Source organism: Dermacentor andersoni, chromosome 7 (assembly GCF_023375885.2).
Source record: "Dermacentor andersoni chromosome 7, qqDerAnde1_hic_scaffold, whole genome shotgun sequence".
NCBI lineage: Eukaryota > Metazoa > Arthropoda > Arachnida > Ixodida > Ixodidae > Dermacentor > Dermacentor andersoni.
The window spans coordinates 177,746,439-177,763,160 of record NC_092820.1 but is presented as its reverse complement, the minus strand read 5'-3'; the positions used below and the strand labels follow the sequence as shown (position 1 = coordinate 177,763,160).

At 43.2% G+C, this 16,722-nt stretch overlaps 1 long non-coding RNA gene across 2 annotated transcripts in view; it reads right to left on the bottom strand.

Moving 5' to 3' along the window:
- LOC126538952 (uncharacterized) overlaps positions 1 to 16,722 on the bottom strand; it is a 38,606-nt gene that overhangs the window by 16,853 nt on the left and 5,031 nt on the right. The window contains exons 2-3 of one of the 2 annotated variants that reach the window (XR_011895890.1): positions 15,849 to 16,013; positions 3,269 to 3,409 (exon numbers count right to left, since the gene is read on the bottom strand). This is a non-coding gene — a long non-coding RNA (uncharacterized lncRNA). Of the gene's footprint in view, positions 1 to 3,268; positions 3,410 to 6,109; positions 6,667 to 15,848; positions 16,014 to 16,722 lie in introns of those variants that run through there. The other variant, XR_011895891.1, reaches the window with a different exon arrangement.

Here is a 16,722-nt window from a genome sequence, read left to right as displayed (position 1 = left end):
CCTGCAATCTTCCACAGATGCTCATAGTTCAGCTCTGCAATATATAGGTTTCACATGCGTCGCAAACCAAGTGCTTTCTGTGCAGGCTGTTATTTTGAATTTTGGAATATGCTTTTCTTTTTAAGTGTGATCAGCCCATTATGAAGAAAAACCCAGTTTGTGTTTATGTTGCAATGAGGGAATGACTGCAAGAAGCCGACAGAAAAGGTGGAAAGGTCACTAACAAGCCCGCTGACATTCACGCGGGTGTAATCAAATATTAATTTCTTTCTATTTTCATGTTTCTTTAGGGCACCTATGAATTCACAATGCAAGATATTGTGGCCACTGATACCATCCAATACATTTTCCGTAACATGATTTGGTTCTGTGGCTAGTATGAGGTCAGAGTGAATCACCATGAGTGGGAACAGAAACAATTTGATGCAAATTGAAAGTTGAGAGCATGTCAGGAAAATATTGGCATTGACGTTTTTCTTGTGCCATACAGGGGTCGGCATCAATGCCATTCAATATTGGGATAGTCGAAATCGCCGACAAGAAATATTGGTGATGTCGGGTACTTGTTCTGGACAAAACTTAAAGACTTGTTTAGATAATCCGGAAAGTAGTGGGATGAATCAAGTGGACGATAGCAGACTCCAATGACAGAGGTAAAATGTGTGGGCAGACAGAGAGCAACCCTTACAATTTTGAGGCAGGAATTAGTTTCAATAACGCAAGCTTCCGAACTAGATTTTACTGCGATTAACACACCGCCACCTCTCGATTCAGTTTTACGTTTTCTAAATAATGAAAACTGACGAGACAAGGACGATCCAAAATGTCGAATGACAACCAGGTTTCAGTGCCTAGAACGTCTACTGAACAGGATTCAAGATAAGAACAGAGGTGATCTTGCTTACGAAATAAGCTGCGGAAGTTTGACACAAGAATTGACACACATGCATCACAGCGTTCATTTTTTACATCACTGGGTTCTCACGAGGACGTGACGTTTCGGGAGGGCACTTACTTCATTAGTGGTATGGTCAAAGACAAATCGTGTTGTTTAGTAGAAGCTTGTCAAACAGAAGTTTGAACCTTTAAGCGGGCTTCTGTTTGGAACGTCCGAAATCTCGGAGTTTCTGGACTGCATCCTCATTGAAAAATCCTTATCAATCCACATGAGACAATTCAAACCTTTTTTAGTTTAAATGCATTTTTCAGTATGTGTTTTCTTTTTTAAGTTTAGGAATTTCACAATTATCAGCCAAGTATAGCCTTGTCTTTTCTGTCCTATTCTATGGGTACGTTCAATTTCACCAGCTGCAATGCCTAAATATTTAGAAACTAACTCAGTTACAAGCCCTTCCTTTTCCTGCCACGTCTCTGAGTCTTGCTCAATGACTGCTTTAAAGATAAGGTTGTTGTGACGCAATCTGTTACTGAGGTCGTCTACCACCAAACTTGTGTTGCAATTGTCCTGATTTTATGCTTTCCAGTTTGTCCTGGGTGTCAAGCATATGAATTACCTCGTGACGCCAGAGGTTCCTTCCATTTAGGAAAGAAGTTCAGTAACATTCGTATTGGACGTCTTTTACTTTCCCTAAGATGTCTTTCTGAAATTTTCCATTACAGGCTGCCGTATCCTTGAAAATGAGTTGATAATGACATTGGGCTGCGTGGAGATGAGCAAGTGGTACAATGCTTAAGCGTACTTAAGTCCCAGAGGAGTTTCTGCATGAATTTTTCAATTGTTTATGAAGGTTTCTTACCTATTCAAAGAAAAGTGTTTGCAACATACTGACATGGTACTAATTGGCTGCTGCTGGCTGTTGGCCTTGGTGTCTTCCTTTGCTGTTGAGCAGCATTTAGTGAGTGCACAGTAATAATGAGCTGCACCAAATGGCTACACATTACTGCTGTACTACTCGAACTATTCCAAAAGGGCCAATTTTTCTGCTCCAACATGCACCATGACTACTTATTTCCTAGCCCAAATCCTTAACTGGCTAGGCCACCGCTGCATGCTGACACACCACCCACTGTGGGTGTGGGCTGTATTAGCCAAGTCTCAGTAAGACAAAAATAACTGTGGCACTGTTCTTTTTGAGCTTTGTTATTTAATGAAAAGGCTTTGAATTCAGGCCACCAGTGCCACAATAAAGTATTCCTATTCCAGCCGCACTACTTGTTAGAGCTGCATGCCACCTGCATTACTAGCTGGGCCAGTCACTAGAAATCGGGGGACTATAAGATTAGAGTAGAATCAAACAGAAGACATTTTTTTGATATACTGGCTTTGGACGTCCCCAAATTTTTGGGATGGGCCTGCTATAAATTTTACGTATTCATAACATGGGAAGGTTATGACGACATGTAACCCAGGCAGGCAATGCTTTTGGAAACGAACTTTAAACTTTGCCACTCTGACAGTGGTGAATAGAGTGATCTGTTGTCATCTTGGGCAGTACTACTTGCATCTGACCGCTGGATGTATTGTGTCACTGTTCATTATTTATTACATGTGCTTATAACATGTTCTCCAAAAAGATGTTCCAATCATTGGTGCAATCTACTAATACCAGCTACTTTCGCAATGTCTCTGTAGGCATCTCTTTAAATCCTTTTATGTCTAACACGATACACGAGGACTCCCCTGCAATCACTGACACAGAAATAGTACAGTGTAGTTCTAAAACAAATGTGCTTAACTCATATTGGTGACAACAAATAGTTTAACATTGGTGCTGTCATAGGTCTGGTTTGCGATTACAGCCGATGTCTTGTGGTTGATTATAGGAGTTCTTTAACAGCAAGGTCCAGCATTACTAGAGCTTTCTTTAAAGGGCAGCCACTTGGACAGTGGTACACTTGGACTCAGGTCTAAGTAGTTTAATATTGATGCATAGGCTTTGAGGTGACCAGGGTCAGGCTAGTGTATACAATTTTTATCCTGTTCTATTTTCTTTCGCATCACTCGCACTTCATTCAGTGTTACTGCATAGATGGTGTGTTGAATGATAGGAAGGAAATAGAATCATATGTATAATCTTGGCCAAGATGGCCTTGGAGTATGTTTAAGCCCAACTTTAGGCACACATGATTCCCAGCTTGGGTGAGCATACCGAGATAACTGTCCAGGTTGAGGTTCATTCCGATATGCTGTTAATGCTTCTTTGAGTAATCGTATAAACATGACTGAACAAAAATCTCTGTGGTTTTTAAAAACCCATCAAAGCCAGAGACTCAGACTGGTGGTCATGATACGGGCACTTCACGATACCTTGTGAAGCATAACTTCCAGACCGGTGACAGACGAAGTAGAAATGCTTCTTTTTCAGGTGGCCGCAAGTCTCTGTACTTGTCCTTGCAATGAAGTGACTGCGTGTGTCTTTCTCCACCTTTTCCTTCTATGACTTGAAAGCTGATCAGGATAATAAAATAAAGCAAATGTTACATGTATGCAGTGTGTCAAGGGGAATCAGTTTATTGTAAGCCCACGTTGGCTGTGCAGAATATCTTATGGGGTAATTTAGAAGAAGAAAGAAGATTAAGTACCCTGGACACTTGTATGTTCAGTCTGCATTTCAGGGTGTGTAATGCACAGAACTAGCGTTACAAAGTTGAATCGTAGACATGTTGTGGAACTCGGTAGTTATGAAGAAGAGGTTCAGTGACATCTTTTCTCTTTTCCTGATGAGGATCAAGCATTTGTTTTTCTCAGGGCAAAATTTTAGAGCGAAGCATAATGGAATTGAAGAAAAAGAAGATATAAAAAAGTGACAAGAATGATGTTGCTTCTTGTTCATTTTTAAACTATGCTTTGTTTGAGTACATTTTGCAGCTTTCATACAGAGATCAAACTCCTGCGAAGACAGTATGTATAGAAACTGTAAGCTAATTTGCTTTATTAATTTGAGGTTGACACTGTGACATGGCGTCTAATTATAGCAGCACAAAGTGACTGCCATCAAAAATTTTTTCGTGAGCAACGCCAAGAACTGCATGAAATGACAACTGAAAATGACAACTCTACATCTTACAAATTTCCGTTCTGAACGAGAAAGAAAATACAGAGAATCATACCTTATCTATAAGTTCAAAGCATTGCAACAAATAGGCATAAACATTTCAAAAGGAGCTTTATAATCTATCCGCTATGCTAAACTTCAAGCTATAGGCAACAACACTTAGTTTGGTTTCTTGGCGTATCCTTCTTTTTTTCTTTCCTCTTCTTTTTCTCAGCCGGCGTGTCAGACGCCGTTGACATGCCGGCTAACACGCGTGCGTTGGCACGTGGTTGACACCATGTTTTCCCCGTGTTTTAACTGAACAATTAGTAGATTTAAATTTTTTGCACAATGGGGATTCAGGAAATATAAAACTTCGACAGGAGCTATCATTAGAACTAGTGTACAGTACTTCTAGCACTTCTTTAATCAAACAATGCAAAACTTGCACTTTAGTTGACTCAGCTTTTACTTATTGTGTTAAGATTGATATGAAGTGCTACTTTGTTTTTTCTGCTGTGTGTACATGTTTTTAGACGCAATCCTTTCCATTGTATGGCGTTCTCGCTCACACAAAGCCATGTACTCGATTGCAGATCGACCTTAGGCAGAAGTGCAATCTCATACCTGTGCACTTGCCTCTATTCATTAGTGTGCAATACCGCGCAAGCCTGTGCATAACTATACAATGACTGTAAAACATATGAAAGCTCCAGCACCAGTTTAAGGCACAAGATTAGACCAGATTTCTTGAACAGAAAAGCTGATTTAACACATTATTAATGTACAAGGAGGCTTGTCCATGCTACCTAACCTGACAACTATTGCTTCTAGACCCTAAAGAATGCAGTAAAAAAAAAAAGTAGGTGCTTGCTGCAATGGGGAGAAACAAATTTTTCCTGTACCATAATATAGGTGCTTACCCATTTCCAAGTTTGCAAAGCGAGTGCTTTCCTGCATGGCATGGCCACCACTATGGCTAATATTCATGCTACCAAATCTGCATATATTGTATCGCATGGTTTACCTTACAGAAGTTGGGAACTAGAAGCAGGGTTCATACTTTGTATATTTGTTTTCTTTCTTTCATTAGTTAAAGTAAAAATAGCAAATCATTAACTTCATTCATGCTCCTCCAGTCACTTTTCTTTTATAGAATGTATTCTAGGGTTTTATGCGCTAAAACCACGATTTGATTATGAGGCATGCCATAGTGGCGCAGTCCGGATTAATTTTGACCACGAGGGGATCTTTAAAGGGACACTAAAGCGAAACAATAAATCAGTTTAGACTAATGAAGCATTGTTTGAGAACCCTGCAGGCAGTGATTTCAAAAAAATAGTTTGATTATTAGATGAGAAAATGAAGGTCCAAGTATCAGTATTTGAATTTCGCGCCGAAATCCCAGCGCCGGTACGTTAGCGTGACGTCAGGGATTCCAAAGTATGCTTTCGCATTTGGGCCGCGTTGGCTGAATAAAGGTTCCTGAAACTTGCGATGTTTAATATTTGGTTCCTTTAGAACTCAATATAGTCAATCTGTACCGCTATATGTAATTAGTAGGCCCTAGAAGATGCCATCAAAATCCACAACGTCACAGCCCCCAGGTGCGGGAACTCAAGTAGGCGTCGCAACCCGTATTTCGTTCTTGCGCTTTTTCTGGCTTACCAAACGTCTTATCATTGTAACAGTGGTGTTTTTGGTGTTGTAGAACGGTAATTTACTGATGTAGAAGAAATAATTTTTCACTTTAGTGTCCCGTTAACGTGCCACACAGGCGTTTCTTGCATTTCGCTCCCATCTAAATGCGGCCGCTGCGGCGGGTACATTTTTTTAAAACTTAAATATGAGATTCCTAAAAAAGATCCATCACCAATGATTCTGCATTGTTTCGATTCAAAACAGCAATGATAAGCATGCAATTTAATGTATGATGGTATAAGTTGCAGCTAGTGCATGGTCAGATAAAATGTTAAGCATGAAAGCACCATAAATGAGCACATTTCAAGCAATAAGTGAACAAGTGAATCATTCACTCTGCAAGCCCGTAATGCAAAAATAACAGGTGCAGCGGTAATCACGCGTTGCTTTGAGAGAATAAGCAAGTGTCTTACCTGGCATTGTCAGAAAGTGATACCTCTCATATTCCGGCTCGAAGAAATGCACGCTGATATGGCGGTACTCCAGTTCTTTCAAAGTCAGGGCTACTTCACACTCGTCGCAGTTGTACTTCGGGTGAGTGATTTTGTGCACAAGTTTTATGTGCCTCTGCAGACTGCGATTGTTCGCTAACCGCCGGTCGCAGTACTGACATTCAAAGGAAGCAACTTTCGCCATTGCGAGACCGCGAAGAGAAGCATGGGGTTTCCTAAAAACCGATTACATAACTATGCTCAGTGCGTGCAAGCGGGCCTTTTATATCTGCGGGTGCTCTGACCATGGAGGAAAGAAAAAGCTGAGAGATGCTGACGTCACTCTTTGCGAAGCATGAGTGACGTCGGAAGGCGTGGCAGATATCCTCTCTTGTGCATATCTCTCTCCTCCGGCCCGCAACCACGCACGAACTGCGTGGGCTGCACGGGCGCGCCTGTAGCAATCCGAAAGCATCTACTATTCTGACAGAAGATGCAATCGCGATGTAACGTTGGCGAAGTCTGAGTACTCTGCCCTGGCATTGAAACAAGTTTAAAATAAACTCCGCACATTAGACCGTCATGTTGGACTCCGCAACTTTTGCGGGATTTTGTGAAAAGCAATATGGTTTATTGGTCCAGCCAACTGAAACTGTCCTGATGGCTTCTAGACCCACCATGTTGTATTAGTGGTTTTGGCGTTGCGCTGCGAAAGTGAGGTTGTGGGATCACATCTCGGTCGTGGAGGCCGCATTTCGACGGGGTTCGACGAAGTAAAAATGCAATGCCCGTGTACCGTACGTTGAATACATGTTAACGAATCCCGCGCGGTGAAAATTAATCTGCAGTTCACCGCTACGGTGTTCCTCATTATCAGTTCTTGGCTTTGGCACGTGAAGTGTCAAAATTTGAATGTTTGATTAACCGCAGGTACGGTGGCTGCCTAGTTCCTGCGTCATTTTAGATTACCTTTATCGTTCATTTCTACCTTCGTTTCCTCTGTTTGGGCTCCCTGGGGCTAGACCATAGTGGTTATGGCTAGACGCGGCGATGACAAAATCAAAGAGTCTAGAAGTTCAGGACAACATTCATTTGGGCTAAATGGTGCATACTTGATTTAGGAAGGAACAGCGCCAACGAAGACGTTCACAAGTGGGGAGAACGACACAGGACAAGCACCATGTTAAAATTGGCTCCAAGGCGCTGTCAATACAGGTTAAGAAAATGTTAGTAAGCACCGGGGCTACGCAGGATTCAATACAAATCCCTTGTCTTTGTCGATAAAACTTGTTCTCGAAAGAGATTAACGTCACATCAAGGTAAAATTCTAGCATTTTCATAAAATTATATATTGACGCGCCAGAGGAGTTTTGGAACTCTACTGCACCGTTACTTTCTATAGCATCTCTGACAGAACGAAATAAGGCATCGTGGGGCACAGAGTAAAACAAGTCTTCAACATCTACTGAAAACACATAACCATTGGAAGTACATTCCTCAAGAAACCTAACATCTTTTGAACTCGTTGTGGCGTACGGATCTTGAACTTTAAGGGATGTGAGGTGCTTTTGAAGAAACTTGCTTAACACAATCAGCCAAGTTCGATTTTCGCTGACCACTGTTCTGAATGGCACGGACAGTTTGTGCGTTTTGGCCGTAAAGAACATGGAAAGGGCATTGCTTTTGCTGTTACCAATGTCATTGGCCAGCGTGCTCAGATCTAATTCTTTGCACATCGCAGCCGCCTTGCCTCTCACTCGCGTCACACTAGCTTTCAGAGGGATGAAGTTCTTTGCAATTGCTTCGCGGCCTCTTTTTTGAAACTCTTCCTTGGTGAGCACCACAAACCCACCATACTTGTCAGCTTGAAGAAGCCGGAGTCTATTCTTCCTGAAATACGACACGACTTTTCCCATAGAATCTTTGCTAGTCAACGTGTTAGTGCTGGTCGTAGATCTTATAAGCGTATCCACACCATCCAGAAGGCATCTTTCACGGTTTTCTTCCAATGCCTTTCCTGCTATGCGCCTATTAAGCGCCAGGAACCCATGTGCTTCTATCCGTGGCTCGTGGCTGAATTTCAGACCTTTGTTCAACACATGCCTGACATCGTTGGGAAGATCAACGTCTCCGATGACTGTCACCAGCCTTTCCGGGGGCTTCTTGTCCTTCAGAGAAGACGACTGTAAACACTGGTTCAGTGTCTGAGCCCATCAAAATATATATGTATATATATATATTATAGAGAGAGAGAGAGAGAGAGAAAGAACAGCGCATTAGTAACTCCCAGTTATGGATATCCATACATTTGTTCCCGTGCGCAGGCATCATGTAATGAATGATTGTAGACCAAAAAATATTTCGAGTTTCTTTCCGGATAAATACATGAACATTAATAATGCCTTGGTTTTCATACTTATTAAGAAGTAAAGGAACATTGCAGGTTAGCGATTGCATTAGATAAATTGTTAGCCTTTTTGGCACGAGCCATCTATCCTGGCTGTAGTCCCGACAGTGATTTTACAAGTGAAGAGACTTTGTTAGAGGAAAAAAATATGAATAGAGTAAAGGAAAGCCATACAGATCTGGGAGTTTGAAATCGCGTTAAATTTGGTGAAATGTGGTGATGTGTGGAGGTACGGAACGTTAGCAATAATTCCGACGTCCACGTTTCTGAAGAAAAAGCTTGTGTTAGTGTTCACAGTGGTGCCCCACACATGCATGCAGTAGTTAATATGAGACGCAAATAGTGCCTGGTAAACTTGTAATTTCAACTGTTCTGGAAAGAAATAATATTTTTAAGGCCGTTGTGGCTGGACCATCCCAATGAAGTGGAAAGGAGCGCGTTCGCTTTAGGAATGACATCGCAAGCCTCCAGACCAGAGACAAACAGGCTGGTATCATCCACATATAGAATGGTTGTTGCCTCGCTTTCTGCAAGGGTTCATCGAGCAATAAGGTTCCCAAAGAGCTCCAGCCGCACGGGAAGGTGCGAGGTGAAATCCGGCAACACTCATGCAGGCGGCTGTTCCCCCACTCTCCATTCCCCCCAGCCGCACTTTGCTTCGCTGCACCGCTCATTCTTGGCTCAGCAGCCGTCCGATATGGAGGTTCCCATTGTTGATCGCGCCAAGTACGAGATTTGTTCCGCAATTCGCTTTTTGCACACCAAGGGGACTCCCCCGTGGATATTCATCATCAGTTGACAGAGGTGTATGGCGACAAGTGCATGTCCATTCAACACGTCCGAAAGTGGTTTAGGGAGTTTAGTGCTGGTTGAAAGAAAGTCCACGATGAAGAACGGAGTGGAAGACCGTCAGTTTCGAAGGTGGTTATCAAGATGGCCCAACGCAAAGTGCTTCGGAAGAGGAGGATCAACATCTGTCAACTTATTGCTCAGATTCCTGGAAGTTCTCACGGTACAGTGGAAAGAGCTTTGACTAAAGTATTGGGGTATCAGAAGTGTTGTGCTCAATGGATACCGTGGCTATTGACATCAGACTACAAGGAGAAACGCCTTGACTGTGCTCGCCAGTTTCTTCAAAATTGTCAAGAAGGAAGGATTGTTGGACTCCATTTTTATGGGAGACAAAAAGTGGGTGTTTCATTTCACTCCTGATATGAAACAAAAATCCCAAGAGTGGCGTCACCCAGAGTCACCAGTCGCAAAGAAGTTCAAACTCCTTCTGCTGGCAAAGTCATGGTCACTGTTTTTTGGGATCATAAGGGAGTACTGCTGATCGATTTAATGGAACGTGTGACAACATTCAACTCTGAGAGTTATTGTGCAACACTATGAAAACTCAGGCAAGCTATTCAGAACTGCCGGCGAGGACAACTGGCAGCCAGTGTAACACTGCTTCACGACAACGCCCGACCTGACGTCTCCTGTCAAACCCAGGAACTTTTGACAAACTTTGGGTCGACTGTCATGCCCCACCCACCGTACAGTCCGGACCTTGCACCTAGTGATTATCACTTGTTCCCCAAGCTAAAGGAACATTTGAGTAGCCAACGTTTCCGGAGCGATGAAGTCGAAGAGGTGAAATGCTTCCTCAATGGGTCGGCGGCAGACTTCTACGACACTGGGATACAGAAATTGGAGCACTGTATACAAAAATGCATAGAAAAAGATGGCGATTATGTAAGTTTCATCTTTCCAATAATGTAAATTTCTATGAGAATAAACAATGTTCTCTACTTCTAAAATTGATGGGAACCTTATTTCTGGATCAACCCTCGTATGTCTATCATGTCATTAACGTAAATGTCGAAGGGGACCTAAAATACTGCCCTGTGGGACACTTAACAATATTGCCGTCCGAGGAAATACTATTTCCAATAACAACGCATTGCCTGCAATCAAGCAGATACGAACACAACAAAATATGTCATTCCATGTACACTGTTGGCAGTCAACTCTGTTAATAGAATCTTGTGTTGCAGACTGTCAAAAGCCTTGCTGTGGTCAATAAATATCCGGACTACTAGGTTTCATTTTTCTAGCTTCTTGGTTAACACCTGCTGAACAAGCAGTGCAGTTTCGGTAGAGCAGGTCATCAAAGCTGTTTCTCCATTGCCAGGGTTTGTGTCATGCTCTCCAACCATGATTCCTCGCTCCTTTGTGCCCTCCAGAGGGGCACGGTCATGGCCCCCCAAACAAGGGGCTTAAATCACCACAGCAATGAAATTGCAATTTTTCGCTTTTAATATGCTTCAGTGCAATACATTGCATAAGCTTCCCTGCTTAACTCAACTGTAATGCGGCAGAGGTGACTTTAGGAACACTTTCTAGACATGCCAAACAATATGTGCATTCTGGTCAGAACTACACCTGACTTAACATTCCGACACGTCGGCATATGGATGGCCCTTGTGCAGTTTAAGAGCACGAATACGCATGCTGGTTGTGGCTTGAGGAAATGTGATTTCTTAAACAAGTTTCAATGCCAATGCCCTAGACTGAGCTTCACCGCAATGCAGTTGTGTTATGCACTGGAGCTTCTGTAATCTATTGCGGTCCATCACTGCAGCAACGTCAGAACCAGCTTTGAATGGGTGTCATGCGAGTTATTAGATGGCTCGGGCTCATACTGCGACAGATGACGGCACATGTGCGCATGTATAGTCGGGAACATGTGCAAGGCTGTGTTGCAGTCTCGTGTATGGAGCTTGCAAGATGGGCGAAGCAAGGGCCCGAATCACCACAACCCTGCTGGAAATAGCTCTAAATCCCTGCCTGTACACTTCCTAAGGGTTTCGGTGCTTTTACCGTAACCGGAGATTGCACATATAATACTATATTTTCAAAACTGAGCTCATTGGAACATCTTCCTGTTCATGCTATGCACACAAAAATGAGGAATAAGGGAAAAATTATGCAGATCCCACACTCTGTGGGAATTGATGTAAGTGAAGCTTTCCATGCTGGATGCTCTGATTGACGATAATTAGCAGTGTTGACGGCTAAAGCTTAATTTCTTCAACGTTTAGGCTAACACGACATTGGCGAATTGATGTTAAACGTTACCTTGTGGGCACCACTGCTGTTTGTCTGCGTAATAGGCAGAACACACAGGGAGAGGTGTTTGCATGAAGCATTGTTGTGGGCCATATCTTATAACCCGAGAGGGTTGAGTGTTGTCATTTCCTCAGATGGCACATCGCGTTATGGCAGAAGTTTTAAACTTGAATTGGATTATGGGGCTGTACGTGCCAAAACGACACTCAGATTATGAAGCACGGCATAGTGGCAGACTCCAGATTAATTTTGACACCGTGATGTTCTTTAATGTGTCCCAAAATCTAAGTGCACATGGGTTTTCTATTTCGCCCCCGTCGAAATGTGGCTCTCGCGATTGGGATCAAATCCATGACCTCTCGCAATGCCATAGCAGCAGAGCTAATGCAGCGGGCACAGAAGTGTTGATTTGACGGTCAACTACTTCTGTAGTGTTTCCTGGACGCTGCAGTGTGCTTTAATTAATGCGGCTCTGCTTCTGCACGCCCTGTGTGAATCGCCCGCTTGACATTTTTCATTGTGTTTATTTTTTCAGAAATAGCAGCAACGTAATGTATTGTGCCTTGAACATAAGCACACCGCAACCGTTGTTGTATGTTAGTGGAGTTTCCTTGCCTTCTCATGTCACTTCCCCCATCTTATATGGGAACTGCCTCTTCTCCTCCCTCTTCTTCTCTCTACAGTTCTATCTGTGTCCCCTCTCGCCTCGCACATAAGTGCTGCAGTTTCTTCAGTGCTTCTGAGGGGAGTCACGAATAATCGCAGCTGTCAGGTGGCTAATGTGACAACGGCCAGGGAGCTCCAGAGGGCATTGTGCACATTCGATGCGGTGGGGTGAAAACAAGCTTCTCCCATCTCCTTTCCTCTCTTACTTGTGCCTGTCATGTATATACACACTCTGAACACCCCCCCTCCCCCCCGACGTGGTGTGTGTGACATCAGCAGCAGTCCACAGCAGCAGCTGGAGTGGGAAAGTCAAAGGAAGAGACAAAGAAAGCTTCACTTTAAAACAAAATGCGTAAAGGTTTCTATGCTTACCCAATGAGGAAACCCGTCCGTCACGTAAGATAATTGCTTTCAAGATAAGGCCCGCATGAGCGAGCGAACTGTAAGATCGGGCCTGCGCAGCCGTGCCATAAGCAGTGGCCGCTGATGTACAGTTGATAATGGTTTGCATCGAGAGGAGGCAGCATCATTGACCACATCTACGTATGACGTCTACCTAACGTGACACTGTTCAATTACGTCACGTAGAACAGCACGCATTGGCCAATGCTCATCTTCCATGAAGCAGCAACATCATCCAAATGCACCATGATATAAAAGGAGTGAACAGTGCTACTACTGGCGTCTGCTTCATACTCATGCTGGTCTCAGTTTAACATTTTGGTGTTGCAAATGCGCTTCTCCATTTCATGATTTTTTTCGTGGCGTTTCTCGCAATTATATGAAACGCAGCAGCATATGACGACAAAACAGTAGGTGATCAGTCGCAAATGCTTATGCATCATTTAGATAACTCCCACAGGATACTCTGCATGTAATTTTATCTTTTTCCACTTTCAATATGCTTCAGCGCTATGGTATGCTTGACCGCGTAACCTTGCTATGTCCAGTGTTTGTGACCCCTTCCCACTGTTGGTATACTTCATCACAATGCTAAGTGCATGGTTGAATGCGTAACACCACTGTATTGGGATGAAGTTAACTTATGGGTCCGACATTACAGTTTTAATTTAGCGTACGCAACTATAGCATATGCTATACGCTAAAGTATATATAGCGTATGCTAAGCAGCACACATTTCTTTAGGTTGAGTTGGCCTGTGAGATGTTCAGATCTTAGAGGCCATGTGCCGTCATTGCGGCCATCTCCCGACTGTAGCTATAGGTGGTGCTAACATGTCGGATGTTTCTTTCATTAGGTTTCAACTCACTCGAAACGAGAAGCGATCTCGAAAACATCACAAGGTTATCCATAATACTCTGTCGTCGAAGCAGCCTGAGACTAAGCGAAAGCCATTTACACAGTCAGTTGCAAAGAACGAAGTCCATTTTACAAAAGCAACGCCAAATTCAATTCGAAGCTGGCAGCCGGGACCGCCGCCATGTTTCACGCAAATTCTGCAAACCACGCAAAGACACTAATGCTAAATCTGAGAAATAGTGCGCGTACGCTATACGCAATGGGTCGTTTAGCGTTCTGCGCATGCACAGTGATGACCCACTGTCTATTATGCAGCACATTTTAGGTGCTTGCTGGTTTTAAAGTCCGAAAGCTGAGATACAACAGCGTCGCACACTATCACGTAAGGAAAACGAACCGCTGCATGCAGCAAGTAGCGTCAGCATAAGCACTAGATTACAGTTGAACAGCTCTACAATGAAGACCACAATTAATTTGCCTGTAAAACAAAGAAACTTATGCATCCCTGGCGGCTGACTTACGTTTATAAAACGAATGCCGCATCAGTGCCGCCACTGCCCCGCGAAGATGTCACCAGGGTAAGCTGTGCGCTAGCGCTAACAGCAGTGTATTTGAAGAGCGTGCTGATATTACTAGTTCTGTTGCCCTGCTCCAGGATTTACTCACCTCGTATGCTACTTGTTGTGACGGATCAACGGCTGATGAATGCATGGATAGGCCGCGAATGTCAACGAAGGCGACGAAAAATTTTGCAGCAAGGGAGGCTTAGGGGCACTAGACAATCGGGGGCTTTGCTTTGCATGGTTCCTGCATTTGGTTGGAGAGCAAGCTGGGAACCTCAATGGAGCATAGGGTGGCTACAGTAGAACGTGCTGTCAGGGATATTTTGCAGAGAAAAATTAGCGGTCTATTTCATTAAGTCTCTCTTGAATTCTTGTTAAAGATTTTCTTTTGTTGAAAGTGCTTAGCTATTGTGAGCAGTGAGCTGCGCAACCTTTAAAACAAAGTGACCTGCATAGCGAAGGATTTTGAAGGTGCGAGCACTTTGTTAAAAAGGCGTTTGACTACATAGATACATTCAGAGCAGCGCTTTCTACCCTTTAGCCCATGCAGAATTTGTAGGTCCTATTTGCGCCACCAGGATCTGCCGATGTACTGCAGTGAAGCCTTTAATATGTGTCCCAATGTCCAATGCTACGGAGTTCAATATATCCATTTACTGTCTGAGCAAGTTTGATGTATGAAGTTTCATATACATGTAATTCTCTTGGTGATTCACCACCTGTTATTTAAGCAGTAATTCTATTTATAATTGTTTCATATAACAAGGTTTAATTGTAATGAATTATTGCTATACGACATTCTTTCCATTACTATAACTAATACTCTCAAGCTTGGAATCTCCCAGCTTCCTCATACAGTTGGCCAATGTGACAGTGCACCTGACACAACAAGCCATGTCGTACACTTACTCTGTGCATATTCACAGCCCATGCAAGCTTGTGCTGAAAGCTTGTTGCTGCTTGCAGAGGTAAACGTTTCACTTGACTGTTGTAATGATCTCGCTGACTATGTGATGGAATAAACAGTTACTCCACAATAAAACATAGTATGAGGCCATTTTGTAAACATGAGCTTAAAGTAAAACTGTGCCATGCATCGTCGAAAAAGGAAAACAACATTACAGGGATGAGCATACTTATCGTGGGCTTGTCTCTATAGCTTTTATGTCTTGCTTTGTCCACATTGTGCTGCACAGTTTTAGTTGAGCGGTTATTGGCTGGCAGACGTCTTCCCATCATGTTACTAAGAGTTTTGATGAAAGCAGTCTTGGCCAGCCTCTCTACCCCTGGTTCTCTGGCTTAGGTCCTGGTGCCTCCAGTAGTTCAGATTTGAATGGGTGCAAATTAATTTTCCCTCTCAGTGAAATCATACCAACTTTCCCAGGTTACCGGGCTTCTACAATTCCTCCTAAGTTGAACTTGTTCAACAGCTTTACCGAGTACTTTAAGTAGGCAGTGTATTCTATGTCGTAGGGCAAACAGAAAATTAGCATAAGCACTCTTGCTTTCAGGCTGCCATAGACTTCGAGTTAAAAGTGCAGTTGAGATCAACATGTCCAACCTTGATCCCTTCAGCCAATGTGCCAGCCTTCCCTATGAGCCACTACTTGCGAAGGTGAACATACCTTCTTTGTTCCATGCAAAACATTTTGTTAACTGTTTCCAGGAAAAAGTAGTTCAAGCATAAATGGCCAACGCATGCTCTTCATACCAGGTTGCCATGGATAATGGAGACGATAGGAAAGTACAGGCCAGCGTCGCTGTCCCAGATCCATCCGGCAGCTTTTCTGTCACAGGTCCATGTGTCCTAACTGCTGGTCTTCAATGGGAGTTGACACTGTCTCCTTCTATAGGGGGCATTTTCTGACATGCTCTTCTGTGGGAGAATGCCCCATTCATAAAAAGAAACAACAAAGATTGGACACAAAATGGTGCAGCTCATTAAAAAAAAAATTACTTACTGGGTTCGCCACTGGGCCGTATGCGTCGGCGCTCGTGACTCGACAAAAAGCAGCCGCAGCGGCACGCGCAAGCTCAGGCTTCACATAGTTTCGCGCCCATCGCAAGAGGGGCACCTCACGGCTACATTCGGATATCGCCGGCGAACAAGGAGGAAGTGCAGAAACATGCACGCTTGCAGTCTCAGAGGGACGCGCATGCGTGCAAACTCGATACCATGGGTGCACAGCTAGAAGGGAAGAAGGGTCGTTTTGCCACACGCTTGCGCACTCTGTAACATTTTGTGTGCGAGTGTACATGCTAGACATGTTGTCTGTAGTGCTTATTTTTGAAATGTGATCCTTTGGGATGTATAATACATATAATATGCATCTTAGCTTTGTTGTGCATTAAGAAGAACTTATTTTATAAATACTATATAATTATCTGAAAAGATGAATGTTTCTTTAGATTTCACACATTTCTTTTGCTACATTATAAATGTATATCCTAATAGATTAGTGCTTCGTATGTTATATGTTTGCCGATAAGAGACTTACTGCTGCCATGCGAGGGCTTTCAGGCACATTAAAGCTGTATATTGCAGCTTTTCGCCTAAAGGACAACCAAGAAAGTTTATTGGAAAT